The 19,227-nt window shown below is 38.7% G+C and overlaps 1 protein-coding gene across 3 annotated transcripts in view; it reads left to right on the forward strand.

Moving 5' to 3' along the window:
* The window catches only part of CYSTM1 (cysteine rich transmembrane module containing 1), a 42,453-nt gene that overhangs the window by 21,846 nt on the left and 1,380 nt on the right, over positions 1–19,227 (forward strand). The gene's annotated exons all lie outside the window — the stretch shown is intronic.

Genomic DNA, 19,227 nt, shown 5'->3' on the forward strand with positions numbered 1-19,227 from the left:
CTGTAAGTCTTATCTGATTCTTGTGGATTTTATTTTACAAAATTAACTTGTAGATAGTCTCATGCTGTCTGCCTCTCTTCCTCTCATCTTCCCAGTTTAGCTCCTTGTTCTGAATGTGTCTAACAAGTTTTTTCCTCCCAAAATGTCTGATACCTAAGGAACACATGTTGCATACAATGTTGTTTGGTCTTGTCTGGCCTGAGGGACTACCTCTGAAAATTCTGCATTCATTCTTAATGCAGCTTGACAAAAACATATTCAAGCTAATCCTGTCCTTAGGTAAGAATTTAAAATGAATAATAAATTCTCATTAATGGCCATTCCTTATTTATTATTTCACAGCTGAGTTTGTTCTAAAAAATTTGTTTTACTACCAATATTAACTTAGGTGATCCTTTCTTTTATAGACCACATTTCAGAGCAGTTATTAACAATCCTTATTTCTTCTAAGCTTAATCAGTAACTAATAATCTATATAGGTGGAAATCAAACACAAATAGTCATGATAGAAGCAAAGGTAACGTACCTCATTTTTAAATAAAACCACGCAAATTGTTTGTACAGAATAAAGTGGTACTTGTCACAAACGTCAAAGCCTACAGATTAAAAAAAGTAAGATTAACTCTGACCTACAGCGGATTAGATAAATTTCCAAGGAGGCTAGTAGTTTCAGTCAAAGGGTTTTATATATGTGCATATGTGTTTAAGATTTCAAAACCAATGCAGATATGGCAGAACCAGGTGGGGCGGAGGAGACTTTAGCCTTAGTTTTTATTTCCAAGAAAAAAGGGACCAGAAGAGTTTGATACAAAGTGTCCATTTTAGGTTAGTTCAATTACAGAAAGTTTGTGGTGCTATCTCTGGACTCAACTGAAGGGTTTGTGAATTTCTAGCCTCATTTTTTCTTAGTGATGTTCCCACAACTGTCATAAATCAGGATAAGAGAATTCTGATTGGCTAATTTTTCAAAATCATGAACATAATTTCCTTTTGCTTAAGTGAAGGATTAGTGATGGCTGTTTGGAATATAGTCACGATACTGAGTGACGACATATCGAAAGGGGAGTCTGCTTTGCATTTGATGGTTCATAAACAAGTAGCTAAAAGGAAGTACAGTTAGTCCTTCACTTACAATCACAATTGAGCCCAAATTTTTTGTTGTGAAGAGAGGCAAGAGAGGCAAGTTAAGTGAGTTTTATCACATTTTACAACCTTTCTTGCCTCAGTTGTTAACTGAATCACTGCAGTTGATAAATTAGTAACCTGCTTGTTAAGGTAATCTGGCTTCCCTATTGATGTTGCTTGTCTGAAGGTCACAAAAGGTGATCAGATGACTTTGGGACATAGCAATAGTATGAACTACTTGCCAAGTATCTGAATTGTGATCACATGATCATGGGGATGCTGCAAAGAGCATAACTGAAAAATGATCATGTCACTTTTTTCAATGCTGCTGTAAATTTGAATGGTCACTAAATGAACTATTATAAGTTGAGGACTACCTATATTCTATAACATTACTCTTAAAGTCTCTTGCTTTTAATATATTATGCAACATGGAATAACAGAGTTGGAAGGGACCTTGGAAGTCTTCTAGTCCAACCTGCTCCTTAAACAGGAGGTCCTATGCTATTCTGAACAAATAGCTGTCCAATCTCTTAAAAACTTCTAGTGATGGAGCACCCAGAACTTCTAGAGGCAAGCCATTTCCCTGACTGTTATCACTGACTAGAAATTGCTCCTTAATTCTATGGTTACATGTGAGCCTGTAGTACAGTGGACTAAAGCACTATTATTAACATCTGCTGCTTGCAATTACTGCAAGTTCAAATCTCACCAGGCTCAAGGTTGACTCAGCCTTCCATCCTTTCAAAGGTAGGTGAAATGAGGACCCAGATTGTGGGGGCAATAAGCTGACTTTGTATAAATATACAAAAGTATGAAGGCTATTGCTTAACGCATTGTAAACAGCCCTGAGTCTCCGGAGAAGGGCGGCATATAAATTAAAGCAAAAAAAAAAAAAAGACAGAAGTTTGGGGTAGCCCACTACAAGCTTTCCTCCTTATAAAGTTGAACCACATCAACCCATTTCCAGTCCTCTGGTAGTTCCCCAGTGTTCCTGGTGATTTGAAGTCTGACTTATATATGTACCTCTTTCTTACTTTAACCAGCCCCTCTCATTGTAGAGAAAATGGCAAAACAGAGAAAAAATAATACAGGAAGTCCTCAACATAATCATTTTTTAGTGATCGTTCAGAGTTACAACAGCACTGAAGAAAGTGATTTATGACCATTTTTCATAGTTATGACCTTTGCAGCATCCCCATGATCATGTGTTCAAAATTCAGATGCTTGGCAAGTGGTTCATACCATTGCTGTGTCCCAAGGTCATGTGATCACCTTTTGCAACCTTCTGACAAGCAAAATCAATGAAGTCAGATTCACTTAACAACCAGGTTACTAACTTAACAGCAGTGATTCACAATTGGAGCAAGAAATATTGTAAATTGGGGCAAAACTCACTTAACAAGTTTCCCATTTAGTAACATAAATTTTGAGCTCAATTCTGGTTGTAAGTTGAGGACAACTGGTACAGAAATATGAGTAACATTATAACAGGAACTACAGCCTATTTTACAACTTTGACTGAAATATCACAAATGGAGACAGCTGTGGCACATTACTCTCTATAATAGTGTGGGTGAGACAGAATGTACACTAGTCTGTAGTAGCAAGGGCAAAGGTGGAGGACTAGATTTGCTCCAGAATATAAAGCAGAAGGACTTAAAGGAGCTTCATTCTCTATGGCTCCCCATCTTGCCTTGCATACAGAAAAACACATATAAACCATAAAATGGGGAGCCAGTGTTTCATCATCAACCATCACCAAATCCACTTCAACAATCTCCTACCATTCTGTCTTGGGAAAATAATAGGATAGTCAGGGCACAACCATTATCACAAGCGCTCCAGTAGGGATATTCACAGGGACTGGAGACTAAAGCATATGATGAATGGTTGCAGGAACTGGGTAAGTCCAGTCTAATGAAGAAAGGACTAGGGTTGATGACATGACAGCAGTTTTCCAATTCTTTAGGGGCTCTCACAGAGAATAGGGGTCAACCTATTCTCCAAAGCACCTGAAGCAAGACAAGAAGCAATGGATGAAAACTAAAACATTTTATTAACAGATATAATTTTCATATAATAGACTATAAGTAATTACTAGATGGAAAGATTAGAGGTTGAACGATAGTGTTACTATGTATGCTTAATATAATTGGCATTAAAATGGAACATTGAAATATTGAATACTCTAAAACTATCATGTATATCAATACTAGGATTATATAAGTTTGACTAATGTAACAAGTATTATTATTATTATCATTATTATTATTATGGCTGATGTATCAAAATGAACTATACCCAGAGGCCACCTGTTCATGTATTCATACATGTATATTTAAAAATAAAAATCCAATAAAACTTTAAAAGAAAGAAAACTAATCATTTGTTTCCCAGCAATCAAATCTGTAGAGACCACTGTTCTGCAGTTCCCTTGCAAGGAGAACTGGAGCATATGTGGGTAATCTTTCATCCTTCCTTGTTCAGAGAGATTTTAAAGAACCGGTCTACTTGCTGGTTCTTCAATCTTTGCTGTAATCATCTGCTTTTTTGGAAATATACTTACTTGACATGCTACCCCAAGAAGTCCCAGATTTTTATCTTTTTCAAACAGAAATAGAACCTATGTATTTTAGAAAGACCTCATTGCATTTATGTTGTCAGAATGTGGTGAAGTTATGCTTACTTATGTTTATGTTTAATTCTATTGTTCCATTTTGGTAAGAAGCAATTTACCAGTATTAACTGAAATTTGAGATTTCATATTACATGGGAGTTGACTTCCAGAGAAAGAAAATGAACTTCTGGTTGAAATCTGTAGCTGAAATGGGAGGTGAGGAGACTGGCAAGCTTAGAATCCCTGCAGGGCACAAAGTGACAGAGATCTCATACCCAAATTCCTAAAGTGTTTATTTGGTTGTTCTGAAGAGAGTACAGTTTGCCTGATGAGATTCTTGTAGATAGGTAAATAGCAGTAAAGAAACTTCTCTGATCAGGTCAGGGTGTCATTCCTTTGTTCTTACTATTCAGCATTGGAAAAACAAAACATAAGGCTCCTGTTCAGGGCTTTGGAGAATTGATTAATATACAGGTAGTCCTCAATTAACAATGGTTTGTTTAACAGTAATTCAAAGTTACAACAGTCTCCAAAAAGTGACTTGCAACTCATCCTTGGAAGTTATGATCTTTACATCACCCCCATGGTCACATGATCAGAAATTGGGTGCTTGATAATTGGCTCACGTTGGAGTTGATCTCCAGACAAAGAAAATCAATGGTTGTAGTGCCTTGTGGTCACATGACATCCCAGCCGATTTTGGGTGTACGTATGCAAATACATGTATGGTTTTTTTCCTTGTTAAGCTTTTTTTCTTTTATAATTTTGTGTGTTTTTTGTTTTTTGTATCTAGATTATGAAAATATATATGAAAAAAGGGGGAAATCGCTTTTGATATATAATATCAATCATATTGTCATAGCAGGGAAGGTTTGGTTCAGATCAAGTTGAAGCCAAACTCCCTTTAATGTTTGAACTTACATTATCATTTATATCAAGTAGGGGAACTATGGCTGCATTCTGCCAGTTAAAACATATTAATGCATTGAATGAATATTAATGCTTGGTTTGTTGATCTTTTATAAGGGCATGCTTGTGTATGTGGGTATTATAAATTTGATAATTTAATTTTTAAAAAATAACAGTCCAAAGATTCAAAGTACAATGTATTTGGAAAATCTTTAGTTGATCCATAATATTTGATAAATGAAAACATTTATTAAAGCAACCACTAATAATACAAAAACACTTTTTTGTAGGATTTAGTTATTTCTTGCTGGTCACAAATATGGAGCATTTGGTAATAAAAATTGCTACAACTGTAGCAAATTTTGAATTTCCACTGAGGTATACAATACTTGACAAAACTATCCCCTTGATAGGAGATACTTCTCTTGTATAAAAAAGTATCTTCAAGTTTTATGTTACCTAATATGGTAAATATCTGGCTCCTCTTGGAGAGTCATCTACAATCTCCTATTTTCCATAAAAGTTGTAATCTTATTGGACTAAAAATTGGCTAATACACACTTTTGGAAAACTGTAAAAAATAAAGTTACAAGAAAAGTTTTTAAAAGTTAAAAAGAGAAAACAGCAAACAAAAGGGATATGTATTGTGTATCCGTATGTATATCAAAAACTTAAAAATAAAATAAAATAATAATCTAAGACTTCCAGATGAGACATAGCCAGTGATGGGATTCAGCTGGTTTGGACTGGTTCACTAGAACCGGTTGTTTGGTCAGTTTGCCAAACCGGCTGAAACCTCATCCTGTTCAGGCCTCTGGAGGCCTCCCCCAGCCTGTTACAAGTCCAAAATGGAGCCTCCATGGGCCCTATCCAGCTCTCCTGGGGCCCGTGGGGGCCTTGGAATGCCTCCCCTGGCCTGTTACAGTCCAAAATGGAGCCTCCGTGGGCCACTTATTCCTCCTCACCCCATTTCCCATGGCTTTACTGTACTTTTCAAAGAGCTGCAGAAGAGACTGACCTACATGGCAGAGTAGCCAAAGTCTTTTATTCAGAAGCTGATGAAGCTGTAAAAAGTGAGATGCAAGGAAAACAACTTTTCGTATCTGAATAAAAGACCAGCTTCTCTGCCATGAGGGCCTGCAGGCTCAGTTTGGGCCCAGTTAGCCGGCATGGAGCAAACTCCTGCTTGCTACTGATTGGCTAGATCGAATGAGCAGCTTCAGGGATTGAAGTGTGGCAGCCAATCAACAAGGGGCTTGGAGTTCAACCCAGTGAATTTTGCCATCAGCTGAATAAAACACTGGCTTCTCTGTCAGTGGGTCAGCCTCTGGACCTCTGGAGATCTTCAAAAAGTAAGTATTCCATGGGAAATGGTGGGGAGGAGTAAGTGGAATCTGTGGTGCTAGCAAAGCAGGCCCAGTCTGTGGAGACACGGCGGGGCAGGATGGGGGGGAGCAATTGTGGGAACCCCAGGGGAGCATGAGGTATCTCAGTGGATTGGGGGAGGCCTTGGATGGCCTGCTCCAGCACTAGGTCCACTGTTTCCCAGCCTGAGATACCTCATGTGCATTTAAAGACCTGCCTATTCGATTAACAAATGTATTGGGGAAAGCAGGGAGTGTAACTGGAGGATTCCCTGCATAATGAGAGTGAGGGTCTCAGGGAAGTCCTGCCTTAGCACCTCACGAGTCCCGTGTCATGCCCACCCTGGCCATGCCCCCACAGTCACATGACCTCCCAGCCATACCTACCCAGCCGGACATTAGGATAGAGAACCAGTTGTTAAATTATTTGAATCCCACCACTGGACATAGCTCTTCTCCTTTCAAAGTGGAAGAATTAAAAACAGATTTTAGAATCTGATACTTCTTTAATTCGGGTGCTGCAACAATAAAATTCTCTCCCAGCACTTTGGTCATAAAACTTTTTCAAGAAGTATCCAGCAACCAATAAACAAAAATGCTGGAAAAAAGAAAGAAGAATTGATGATCCCTTTCTGTTTAGCTGCCAGAGAAGCTTTACTGAGTTGCTTCTAGTATTGAACCATCTGTAAAGAAAGACATGGAAAAGTCAAAAGTCATCTCGGCTTTCCATTCATGGGGTCCCAACTACCATGACAAAAGCAAAATATGATCCTATATAATAGATTTTAATAACCTACAACAAGAAATTAGATTTTTGATCTGAATATATACTTGCACTCTTACTACGCTGTTAAAAGTTGTTATTTTTCTAAAAGCTGCTAAGGCTCTGATAAATGGAATATTTAAAAGTGTAAATTATTTCTGCAGTAATGACCTTGAGGTTCATCACCAGGTTTTCAACCACAGCATTTTTTGATCTAAAATATCTGGTTCAAATCCCAAGATTTTTTAATTGAAATTTTCTGTAACGGTTTTATCTGCAATACATTCAATGAAGCAGAATGGGAAAGCGCTTTTAAAAGAATCTCAACTGGGATTGCTTTTGTTTTTCTATGTTCAGCCAAGGCAGTCTATCAGCAGGCAGCTCTTCCCTCTCTGTAACAAAAATAGAATTTCATCCACTGACTGCTGGAGGCACTACATGGTAATGCTACTACACACAGATGATAGAGGGATCCACTCACTGACGGAACTAGAACACTTAACCAGTTATTCTTCTTCTGTATAGAACAGTGATGGCTAACCTTTTCCAGACTGAATGCCCAAAGCGCACGCAAGCGCACATGCACACACAAATGCGCGCATACCCAAAACCCCAAAATGCAATGTGCATGTGGCCTCCGTGCATGCGCCCCCGCAAATGCGTATGCAGCCCCCACATGTGCCCCGCCCGCATGCATGCACCCCACAGCACTCCACCCCCAATGCATGCAATCCCCCTCATGCACCCGTGCATGCGCATGCAGGACCCCTGCATGTGCCCTACCACCCCCACATGCGCAGCAGAGACCTTCTGATGACCAGCTGACTCCTAGAGAGGCTCTGGAGGCTGGGGACAGCAAAAAATGTCACTTCCTATCCCACCGGGAGTTGGGAAATGGGCCATTTCAGGCCTCTGGATGGCCTCCAAGGGAGTGGGAAAGGCTGTTTTTGCCCTCCCCGAATGCACAGAGAAGATCTGGAGCCAGGTGAGAAAGAAAAACCAGCCTACCGGGCCATCGCGTGCCAGGATGGGGGGGGGAGGGGGTTGTGCGCGCATGCGCAGGGTGGGGCGCATAGAATTATGGGTATGGGCATGTGCGTGCGAGAACCTCTCCCATTCTCTTCCCCCCCAATCCTGGCACGCGATGGCAAAAAGGTTAGCCATCACTGGTCTAGAGGAAGAATTTAGTAGACTAGAGGTAGGATTGCAAAAGGAACCACAAAGATGGGAACTGAAGCAACAAATGGACTTAACTAAACACAAGCTGAATATTATTGAGAAAGAAGACCTAGCACAGCAAATAAAACGTACTAAACAAAATTTCTTCGAAAACGCAAATAAACTGGGGCGATGATTAGCCTATAGACTGAAGAAACAGAAGGACAGAAGGTGGATTAGCAAACTATACAATGAAGAGGGAAAGATAACATACCAAAATGAAGGGAAAAGAAATGTAATTTATGTGTTTTATAAGAAACTATATACAGAGGAGGAATGTAATATTGAAGATAAAATGTTACAATGTTTCCAGGAAGCCGAACTACCTAAAGTCCCAGAAGACATAAAAATTATGTTGAATAAAGATATAACACTCTTAGAACTAACAGAGGCAATCAAAAGGCAGAAAAATAATAAAACGCCAGGTCCCGATAGACTACTGTCAGAAATATATAAAAACCTACAAGGCTCTTTAGGTCCAACATTATTAGAGGTATTCAATGCAGTTCTAAAAAATGCAAAGATACCGGCATCGTGGGAGGTGGCCACATTGATCCCAAAGGAGAATTTTGATTTGACACATTAAAAATTATAGGTCCATATCCTTGTTAAACTCAGACTACAAAATATTCATGGCAATTATGGCTGAAAGATTAAAAAGGGTTTTGGATGAATTTATTCATGCCTACCAAAATGATTTTTTGCCAAGAAGGCAAATAAGAAATAACATCAGGACCATATTAGACATGTTGGAATATTATGAAGTTCACAATGAAAAGTAAATGGCATTAATATTTGTTGACGCACAAAAAGTGTTTGACAATGTCAAGTGGGACTTTATGTTAAATCAGCTAAGATACATGGAATTTGGGGAGAACTTTATAAATATGTTCAAGGCAATTTATTCCAAACAGGAGGCCAGAGTAGTAGTCAATGGCGAACCAACACATAGTTTCAAAATCCAAAAAGGTACAAGACAAGGATGCCCATTATTGCCATTATTGTACATATTATCCTTAGAAGTACTGACTAGAATAATCCAGAAAGATAAACAAATTAAAGAAATTAAGAAAGTAATTTTTAAAGTACAAGCTTTTGCAGATGACCTTGTGTTCATTATAGAAGAGCCATTAAAGTCTGGTGTGAGGCTAATGGAAGTACTGGGAGAATATGGTGAAGTAGCAGGTTTGAGGATAAACAAGGAAAAAACTAAATGTTAGTTAAAAATATGATTAAATCTCAAGAAATTGAACATTGGGAAAATAAACATCCAGACAGCAAAGAAAGTGAGATATTTAGGGATTTAATTAATGGCAAGATGCATCACATTCAAAGAGGATAATTATAGTAAATGAATCAATCAAATTAAGGTGGATTTGGACAGGTGGAAAAATTTGCAACTCTCCATGGGGAGAATTGCAACAATTAAAATGAACATATTACCAAAAATACTTCTTTTATTCCAAAGAATACCAATAAGAAAGCTAAGGACTTTTGGCACCAGATAAAATGATGGCTGGATCAAATCATAGATCTAAAGCCAGAACTCTTTCTATTGGGTATCACAAAGGACAAATATAATAAAGGAACAATATACCTAATGTTGCATATATTAACAGCAGCAAGACTGGTCTTCGTGCAAAATTGGAAAAGTAAATAGAGCCCCCCTGAAGAAGAGATAATAAATAAGATACTGACGTGCAGAAATGGACAGGCTGACTCTGGAACTCAAAGTGAAACAGAATATCATGAAATCTGGAATAAAATGTACCAATGGTTGGAGAGGAAAAGAAATGTCAGGATAGAAAAATATGGATAAATCAAGAGTTTAAGAATTATTATGTGATAGGTAGGAATTGTATTGGTATTGAATGAAATTTCTATAGACGAAGAGATTTATGTTGCTGAATTTTGATAGATTGTATATAGGAATATACTGAATATGAATTGTAGTTGTGGTAAAGGAAAAAATTGATGGAAATGTTGGAACCAGAGAAGTTGCACTAGGTCCAATGTTTTTAATTGTATATTTAATAAAAAACCTTTTTTTTTAAAAAAAAAAAAAGAAGGAAATTGAAGGTAAAATGAAAAATGCTGCAGACTGAGCTTCCTCCCAAAATGTTGGTGGGGATGGGCTATGTACATTGCTCAAGCAGAGATTTAACAGATACTGGAGACTCGGAAAGCTCAGGGGACAATCATTGCAAGCACAGTAGCTAGGTTTCAGATTTCCCAACTCTCTCATGACTTTGGCAACACAAATATATACATTTCAAAGAATAAAATACATGTAATACAAAAAGCAGGTGTGTGGGAAAATAATACAAGAAGTCTCACAAACTAATTATCCCAAGAATTCTGCCACTTACTCTTCAGTCAAGGCTGGAGAGAAGAGCCAGGTTGTAAGGACTTTTTAAACAAAGTCAGGGTGGGAACCATACAAATCTTTTGGGATATTGTCATTCCAGAGAGCACGTGTTATCACAGAGGAGGTCTTTCTGGAACCCATCAGATGGCACTATTTAATCAATAGGACATGCAGCATACCAGGCTGTGTAAGATGGGCATCAAACTACAAATCCCTAAACAGCACAATATCTGAAACAACGTACACTTTATACATTTTAACATTCTCCCTGCAGACATTTTCAGCATTAGGTATGCTTCATGTGATGCAAAACCCTGCCTGTGTGGGAAATGAATAGTAGAAACACCCTGATCCAGATTTTTTAGTTGTCTTATTCTATAGAGACATCTATTGCAGCCTGATAACCACCAACAATTCCAGGTGATCCAAGTGTTTAGGGAAACTCTCCACTTGCTGATCTCATGACTAGTAGAAAAAATTCTTTTTGGCAACTTATGAATATGGCACTATTGCAAAGAGGAATACAAAATATGGGGAGATAGAAGTCAGAGGTCTTCCATTTTATTCAGTATTGTATTTTGTATTATCAGAAGTAGTACAATACATATTTTTACACTAGTCTGATTGCTTGATTGCTAATTTCCTCTGTTTATGAGTGCAAATTCAACAAGCATTACAAGATACTTTTCTAATTAAATCCTGCTATGTTTGACTAATTCTCTGACTACCATTTCCTGAAAGTATGGTTCATTTGCACTGTTCATTCAGGCTCTACCATTTTCCTTTCCTTCTGGCTATGAAGCAGTCTTTTTGATTTCTGCAAAGAGAAATCGTCTCTTCAGAATATAGTCAGATTGTGTTGGAATGTGTGAAGTGCAAGTCTCACTATATGATTTTTGGCATGAAATGTCATTTTATTTTGCATAACGGTGTTCAGAAACTACCTTGTTCAAGAGACTGCCACTGGAAGGAGGGTAGATTGTTTTTGTTTTGGAATGTATAAGTCTGCTGACAGTGGTTCAGGTATCTGTGTAAACTATGTGCTGTTGCATCTATAAATATTTTGTGCAGTGATATAACCCACAGATACTCTTTTGGGGGGAATATATTTTCCATAAAATAAATAAGTCAAGAAGTGTTGCATATTATGAAAGGTGCAGCACAAAGATTTCATTACTTTGGCAGAACCTGCCTAAAGCACCTGCTCACCTGGTCCCCTTCAGATATTTTGGATGAAGAAGAGTTCTAAATAGGAAATAAAAATGTGTATTTTATTCAGGATTCAATTACCTTGAATCGCCTGCAGTCCGATTTAAATATAGTACACAAAATTGTCTGCTACAACATCTTGCCTGTCAACGACTTCTTCAGTTTCAATCACAATAATACATGGGCAAACAATCAATACAAACTCAAGGTAAACCGCTTCAAAGTCAATTGCAGGAAATACGATTTCAGCAACAGGGTGGTCAATGCCTGGAATGCTTTACCCGATTCCATTGTTACAGCCTCAAACCCTCAGTTTCAACCTCAAACTGTTTATCGTGGACCTCACTCCATTCTTAAGAGGTCCGTAAAGGGGGCATGCATAAGCGTACCAGTGTGCCTACCGTCCCTGTTTTACTGTCCTCATTTATTTGTATTTACTTCCTTTGTTTATGTTTATGTTCATACCTATACTTGTTATCTTGTACGTGTTTGACAAATAAATCTTGCTGATCTCTCAACATTTCCAAATTGTTTTCAAAGAGCTGTTTGTAAATGCTTTCGTTCCCATCTTTTCCCACAGCATGAAATAAATAATTCGAAAATGTGGATACTGTCTGGTAGGCTGGGAAAAGAGTGGGTTGGGGCTAATCTCCCTCTTCCTGCTGCTTCCTTCATAATGAACTCTCTTGCATACTTGAACAGTATTGGTTCCCCACGCAGTCCTCTGGAGTCTGCAGGGTGACTAATGGTCATTTTCATTAGTCATGAAGCAAAACCAGAAATCCAGTGATGGATTTCCCAGTTAGTTTTGACTTTTTAATATTTTGACTATAATAAATTCCATTACCTTGAAATCTTTTCAGATTATTAGTAACTTTACTGTTTACTAAATAAATCAGATGTTTTCCTTTTCCTGAATACCACTTGTAAATTGCCTAAATATTAAGTTACAAATAATGTAAAAAGCAAATACATTTTTGAAAATTTTTATGAGAGGAAAAACTGGAATTTCTCTATTAGTCCTCTGCCTTCAGCCAGGAGAAGAGGTCATCTGAAATGTCATGCAGTGAATCCCCTGGACATTAGCTTAGTAAGGCTTATAGTTCTCTTAGGAAAGTCCTTCTTTTGTTAGTAATTATTTTTTAATCACTGCTGCCTAAGCTGTCCTTAATTTCATGCCTACATGTTTTCATCTCCTGAATACCATTTTCCTCTTCTCTCCTCCTCTATAAGGACCAAAATGCTACAGCATTTTTCTCCCATCTGGAATGCTTCCTTATTTCCAAATAGGGTTGTCTCTAATTGTGGAATTAGTTGGAGTCAAACTTTAAATCTATTTTTATTTCCTTGAGGGCCAAAAGAGACTAGCGATGCAGAGTGTCATCTTACGCTGGGTGCGTCCTAGTAGGAAAATCCTTTAAAGAAATACCTTTTCCAATACTGCATAAGAATTGAAACTTGGAAATATTTCTTTGGACAAAATACAACCATAATGGTGACTGTGTTGTTCAAAATGTTGCAGGAAGAAATTAAGGCTGACTACAGTTTTTTATTCAACAGTTGGATTATTGGTTCTGATATTCTAGTAGATTTGATTTTGAAGAGTACAAAACTTTCATTTGAAGACCCATTTGTAAAGTGCTTGGGTGCAGTCTTCCATTTTCTATTAATTTAATAAATTTTGAGTTTTCCTAACTTAGCTGAAAATTTTCTAGTGATTTCTTTGATCCTCTTGAAATTATCTTTTATTTTCCTTTATTTTCTCATTATTTTACTCTGTTAACATTCCTGAATTAAATATATTTCCTTGTCCTTAATTAATGATAAAAGTTTGTATTCCTGTTATGCATTGCTTCTGTTCAAAGCTTCCATCCTGTTTTTGTTGCTATCATGGTAATTGCCCTAAAAGCCATTTGGATTTTTGAAAAATAGGATACAGTACTTCAAATAAATAATTGTAGATTGTAATTTTTGGATTACAAAATTTAACTTTAAAGAGTCATTTAAAATGGCAGAGATAAGATCTATACCAATGTTGGCGAAACTTTTTGGAACAAAGTGCCAAAACAGGAGCGCACGCACATGCATGCTGGAAACCAGAAGACTGTCAAAATACGAATGCCAAAATTCACCCGGGTGGCGGGGGCACCGGAGCTCTCAGTGGTGGGGGAGGGATGAGCCCCGCATGCGGGGACCCTCCGCCAGCTCTACATGGCCTTTCAGGGATCCTCACATCTCCGTGTCCACTCCCCTGGTCCCCATCGGGATGGCGGGACATCTCCATTGATGACCCGTTCCGCAGCCCTGGACAGGGAGAGAAAGTTGGGCAGAGAATGCCACCTCTCCCTGCTGGAAAGCCGGAGCCCCTTCCCAACCTCGGAGGGAAGGGGCGTCATTGTTCCCGGGGCTCAGATTGGGAGGCCAGCAGGCGGGAGAGCTTCACCCCAACTCTGGCCGGGATGAAATGCCCCCCCAGCCCACCACCAAGAACAAGCCAGCACAGTCCTCTCACCCGCCACTTCTGGCAAGGGAGCACGACCACTTCCCAGCTGGTGCGCCTCTTACCCCGCTGCCGGACAGAGGTTCCTCCTGCGCGGACTCAGCTCCTGCACAGCCCCAGAAGAGCAGCAGCGGCAGCCGCAGAGCGAGGGGCAGGAGCAACCGGCCAATCCTCACAGACGCTTCCTGGCTGGCGGGGCGGGCCCTCAGCGGCATCTCCATGCATGAGGAACTCCGGCCCTCCTGGGGCAATTTGCCTCCCCGATGGCAGCTCCTCCTCGCTGTTCCAGCATCCAGGCCGGAAGCGGCAGGGTGAGAACCACCACCATTCCCTCGCCCCCACCGGCGGCAGGAGTAGCAGATGGGGCGGCCGGCCACCCAGCCAGCAAACACTGCCCCATGCGCCCGAGCATGTCGGTGCCACAGGCTGGGGCCACGCAAGAAGCCCGCTTGGGTGGGGAGGGAGGGAAGCCGTGGCCCGCCCATCCTGGCCAACAGCTCTTCTCCCCTTGCTCTTGCGCATCAATCAGCTGGTCTTCACGCATGCAGGAGCACCGGAAATCCGAAGAGCAGCCGCCCGGTGCACAGGCACGGGCTGGGAAGACGATCTTCCAGTTTCCAGCGCACATATGTGAACCAGCCAGCTAGTCTTGGTGCGTGCATGTGTACCAGAAACTGGAAGACCAGGTGGCCGGCGTACATTACTTTGCTCTTTGTTTGTAATATATAGCTTCTATGGTTTGAACAAATTTCTCTCCAAAGCCCATCTGTTTCAATTGTAATATCATAAATCACATTGTTGAAGGCTTTCTGTGCATCTAAAAACATCAAAGCCATTTGCTTTTCTGGGTGCACCTCATAATATTCCAAAGTATCCAGAATTATCCTCATATTATCCCTAATCTGCCTTTTCGGCAGAAATTTATTTTGATCCGAGTGTATATAATTATTTAAATATCTTTTAAATCTTTCTGCTAATATTGTAGCGAAGATTTTATAATCTGAATTTAGCAGAGATATAGGCCTATAGTTTTTGACTTCTTGTAGGTCGGTATCCTCTTTTGGAATAAGTGTAATATATGCTTCTAACCATGAGTTGGGTATTTCCTTCTTTAACAATACTTCATTCATAACTTCTTTTTTTTTTTTTATTGCAAAAGTTTTACAATTACATTTTCATCCCCTTTTTCACCCCCCACCTCCCACCCCAAACTTCCCATCCTCCCTAACCCTCCCTAACCCTCCCCCCCCCAGACTTCCCTATTACATACTCATAACTAATGACACTAATATATAAGCCTGAACCCGTCCCTCCCCCCTGTATAATTTTTCCTCTTTATCTCTTTACATTAAAATATTTCTAATACATTATTTTCAAATAAAAACTATTTGATACTTTCTAGTTTGGTATTTGTTCTGAACATATTCTATCCACCTTTTCCATTCCCATTCATAAGTCTCTTGTGAACAATCTTTTAAATACGCTGAAATCTTCGCCATCTCTGCAAAACTAGCCATCTTCAAAGTCCATTCCTCGATAGTAGGCAAAGCTTCATTCTTCCAATATTTACCTATCAACAATCTTGCTGCTGTTATCATATACAATATTAGTTTTATTTCACCCCGTGTAAAACCCTTAACTATACCCAATAAGAACAATTGTGGAGAAAATTGAATTTTTTTCTTCAAAACATTCTGCATGACCCACCAAATTTTTATCCAAAAAGCCTTAACTTTCCTACAGGTCCACCAAACATGATAATACGTAGCATCCAAACATTCGCATCTCCAACATTTTGGCTGAACATTAGGGTACATACATGACAACTTTTTGGGATCTAAATGCCATCTATAAAACATTTTATAGAAATTTTCCCTCAAGTTCTGGGACTGTGTAAATTTAACATTCTGAACCCAAATATTTTCCCATGTTTCCAGCATCACTGGTTCTTCAAAATTTTGTGCCCACTTAATCATACAATCCATTCATAACTTCTAATAATGGGAAACTCAATGATTCCTGTAAGGTCGAATAATATTCCGCCAGTAGTCCATCTGGGCCTGGAGCCTTCCCACTTTTTTGTTTTTTGATTGCTTCGGTCAATTCCATCATCGTTATATTTCCTTCTAGCATCATCTTAACATCTTTTGGAATCGGGGGTAAATTCGCCTTGTATAAATATTGTTTAATACTTTCCTCTTCTATCTTCTCTTTTTCATATAGTTTTTTATAGTAGTCTTGTACAATTTTTTTCCTTCTCCTCATTTCCAAATCTAAGTTGTCCTGGTTCATCTATTAGTTGTGATATTTTCCTTGAGTCCCTTTCTTTTTTCAGTTTATTTGCTAGCCATCTGCCTGGTTTATTAGCATCTTCAAAATATTTCTGTTTAGCATTCCTAATTTTTTGTGCTAAATCTTCTTTCTCTATTAATCCCATTTTATATTTAATTATGTCCATTTTCATTTTAATGTCTTTTTTTTTTTGTGGGAACTTCTGCAGTTCTTACTCAAATTTCTTATAATCATCTTCTAATGTTTTATACGCTTGTCTTTTCTTAATATTTATTTTTCTTGTATAGTCAATAATCAGGCTTCTGGGATAGGCTTTCATAGTGTCTCACAGATTCTGCATTGATGTATCCTCTTTTCTATTTTCTTTGAAGAAAAAAGCTAATTCTTTCTCCATTTTCTGTAGAAAGTCCTTTTCTTTTAATATTGTAGTATTTAGAGTCCATCTAAACCAGTGGTTCTCAACCTGTGGGTTGCGACCCCTTTGGGGGTCGAACAACTCTTTCACAGGGGTCGCCTAAGACCATCGGAAAACACATATTTTCAATGGTTTTAGGAATAATTTTATGGTTGGGGGTCACCACAACATGAGGAACTGTATTAAAGGGTCGTGGCATTAGGAAGGTTGAAAACCACTGATCTAGACCTTCACCTTTGTCCTTTCCATCTCACTGTCATTGGATTATGATCTGCCCAGGTATTAGCCTCTATGGCAGTGGTTCTCAACCTACAACCTACAGTTCCTCATGTTGTGACCCCCAACCAGGGGTGGGTTCTAAATTTCTTTTACTACCGGTTCTGTGGGTGTGGCTTATTTTGTGGGCGTGGCTTGGAGGTCATGTGACCGGGTGGGCGTGGCTAGCTGGTCATGTGACCGGGTGGCCATGGCTATGTGTATAGGGACTACTCAGAGGGCTGAAAAAAAGTCATTTCTGACAGGTCCTCGCACTTTTGACTGGTCCTCACACTTATGACCATCCTCACATTTATGCCTGTGCAGCATTCTTAACAACCATGTCACTCATTTCACAACTGCTTCTCTTCAACATGGTATAAGATAGGGCAAAAAACGTAAAATGTGAGGACAGTCGTAAATTCGAGGACTGGTCAAAAGTGCGAGGACCAGTCAAAAATAACTTTTTCAGCCCTCTGAGTAGTCCCTGTGCACAAAAGGACTACCCAGAGGGCTGAAAAATGTGATTTCTGACAGGTCCTCGCACTTTTGACCGGTCTTCGCAGTTATGACTGGTCATCATTTATGCCCATTGTACCATTCTTAACAACCGTGTCACTCATTTCACAACTGCTTCTCTTCACCATGGTGACAAGATAGGGCAAAAACATAAATTGTGAGGACAGTCGTAAGTTCGAGGACTGGTCAAAAGTGCGAGGACCAGTCAAAAATAACTTTTTCAGCCCTCTGAGTAGTCCATATGCATAAAAGGATACAGCAATAGAGAGGGATGAAGGAAGGGAAGGGAAATTAGAATAGGAGTGAAGGTAAGAGAGGGAGGAAGAGAGGAAGAGAAGGAGAAAGAGGAAGTAGGGAGAAGAAGAAGAGGGGGGAAGAGAAAGTAAGTAAGAAAGAAAAGACAGAGGTGGTAGGTTTGAGGAGAAAGATTGCTGTACAATAAAAAAGATGAAAGGGAAGAAAGCCAACCCCAAACAAATATTAAGATATTAAGATAAAGAATGAATTGTTAAACTTTAAAGAATAAAAGAGAACAAATAGCAATAAATAGCAATAATTAGAAACACACATACAAACATACAACGTATTTTCTTTGAACAGAGTATTTGGCCGGTCCACAAATTTAAACAGTTGTAGGAGGTTAGCAGCCACCCCTTTCCTAGAAGAATTAAATATTTTGGGAAATATTAAAAAGGCAGAATATTATATTTCCCTACCTGGATGAGAAATGGAGAAGCATATTTTACAGACAAAGCAGCTCCCACCTTCCTGCCCCCCATCCTTTGTTAATGGGCCAGAGGCAGAAAGTCAATCCTTTGTCAAAGGACATTTGCAACACAATAGCAACAGAAACTAACACAATGGGCCCCATCAAGCCATGTGCTCCTGTCCACTATTAAAACATCTTTCCAAACAGTCTCCATGTTTCCAGTGTCTTTTTCCCCACTTGGAGCAGAACCCAGAAGGATATTTCTTCCAACACAGTATTTAGTCATTTCAATTAAATTTACAATTTCTATATTTCCTTTTTACCATATTTATTCCTCAACTATTTTTTAAAAAAACCAATATTACCCTTCATCCTCATCTCTAATCTTAATCAAATTCAATTTTTCCCTTCTATTCTATATTATACCCCTTTGCATTGTCATCTATTTTTATATCCATCCTCACATTGGTTAATTATGTAATACAGTTGTTTAATACAAATTCAACATTTTAATATAAATCAATTAGTTATATAACTATCTTTTTTGTATATTTATCAATATGAACATGAATATTCCAATTATTTCCATGCAATCCAATTTCTTACAAAACAATTAATTATATTTACCAATAATAATAAACCAAATAATTTCCCCCATATATTCCTCCAAACCACAACTTAACCATTTCTGCTTTCAACACAATATACAATTAATAGTATCTCAATTATTACAATTCCCTAGTTAAATAGAGCTTTTTTTCTTTTGTGTTTTAAAATCTTGAACCTCCTCTTGCCCTAAATTTCCCATTGTTTGCAGTTTTGTACCTACGTTTTTTGGTAAGGAAAAAGAAAAAGAAACCTCTCTGCCTCATTTTGTCACGTTGCAGCTAAGACCCTGCTTTCGCTTTCTCTTTTCAGTATAGCTAGGGGGAAAAATATCTGCTCCAGGAATTTACCTCTT

The sequence above is a fragment of the Pituophis catenifer genome, unplaced genomic scaffold (genome assembly GCF_029215685.1).
Source record: "Pituophis catenifer annectens isolate HBS135680 unplaced genomic scaffold, rPitCat1.0.hap2 SCAF_3, whole genome shotgun sequence".
Classification (NCBI taxonomy): Eukaryota; Metazoa; Chordata; class Lepidosauria; order Squamata; family Colubridae; genus Pituophis; species Pituophis catenifer.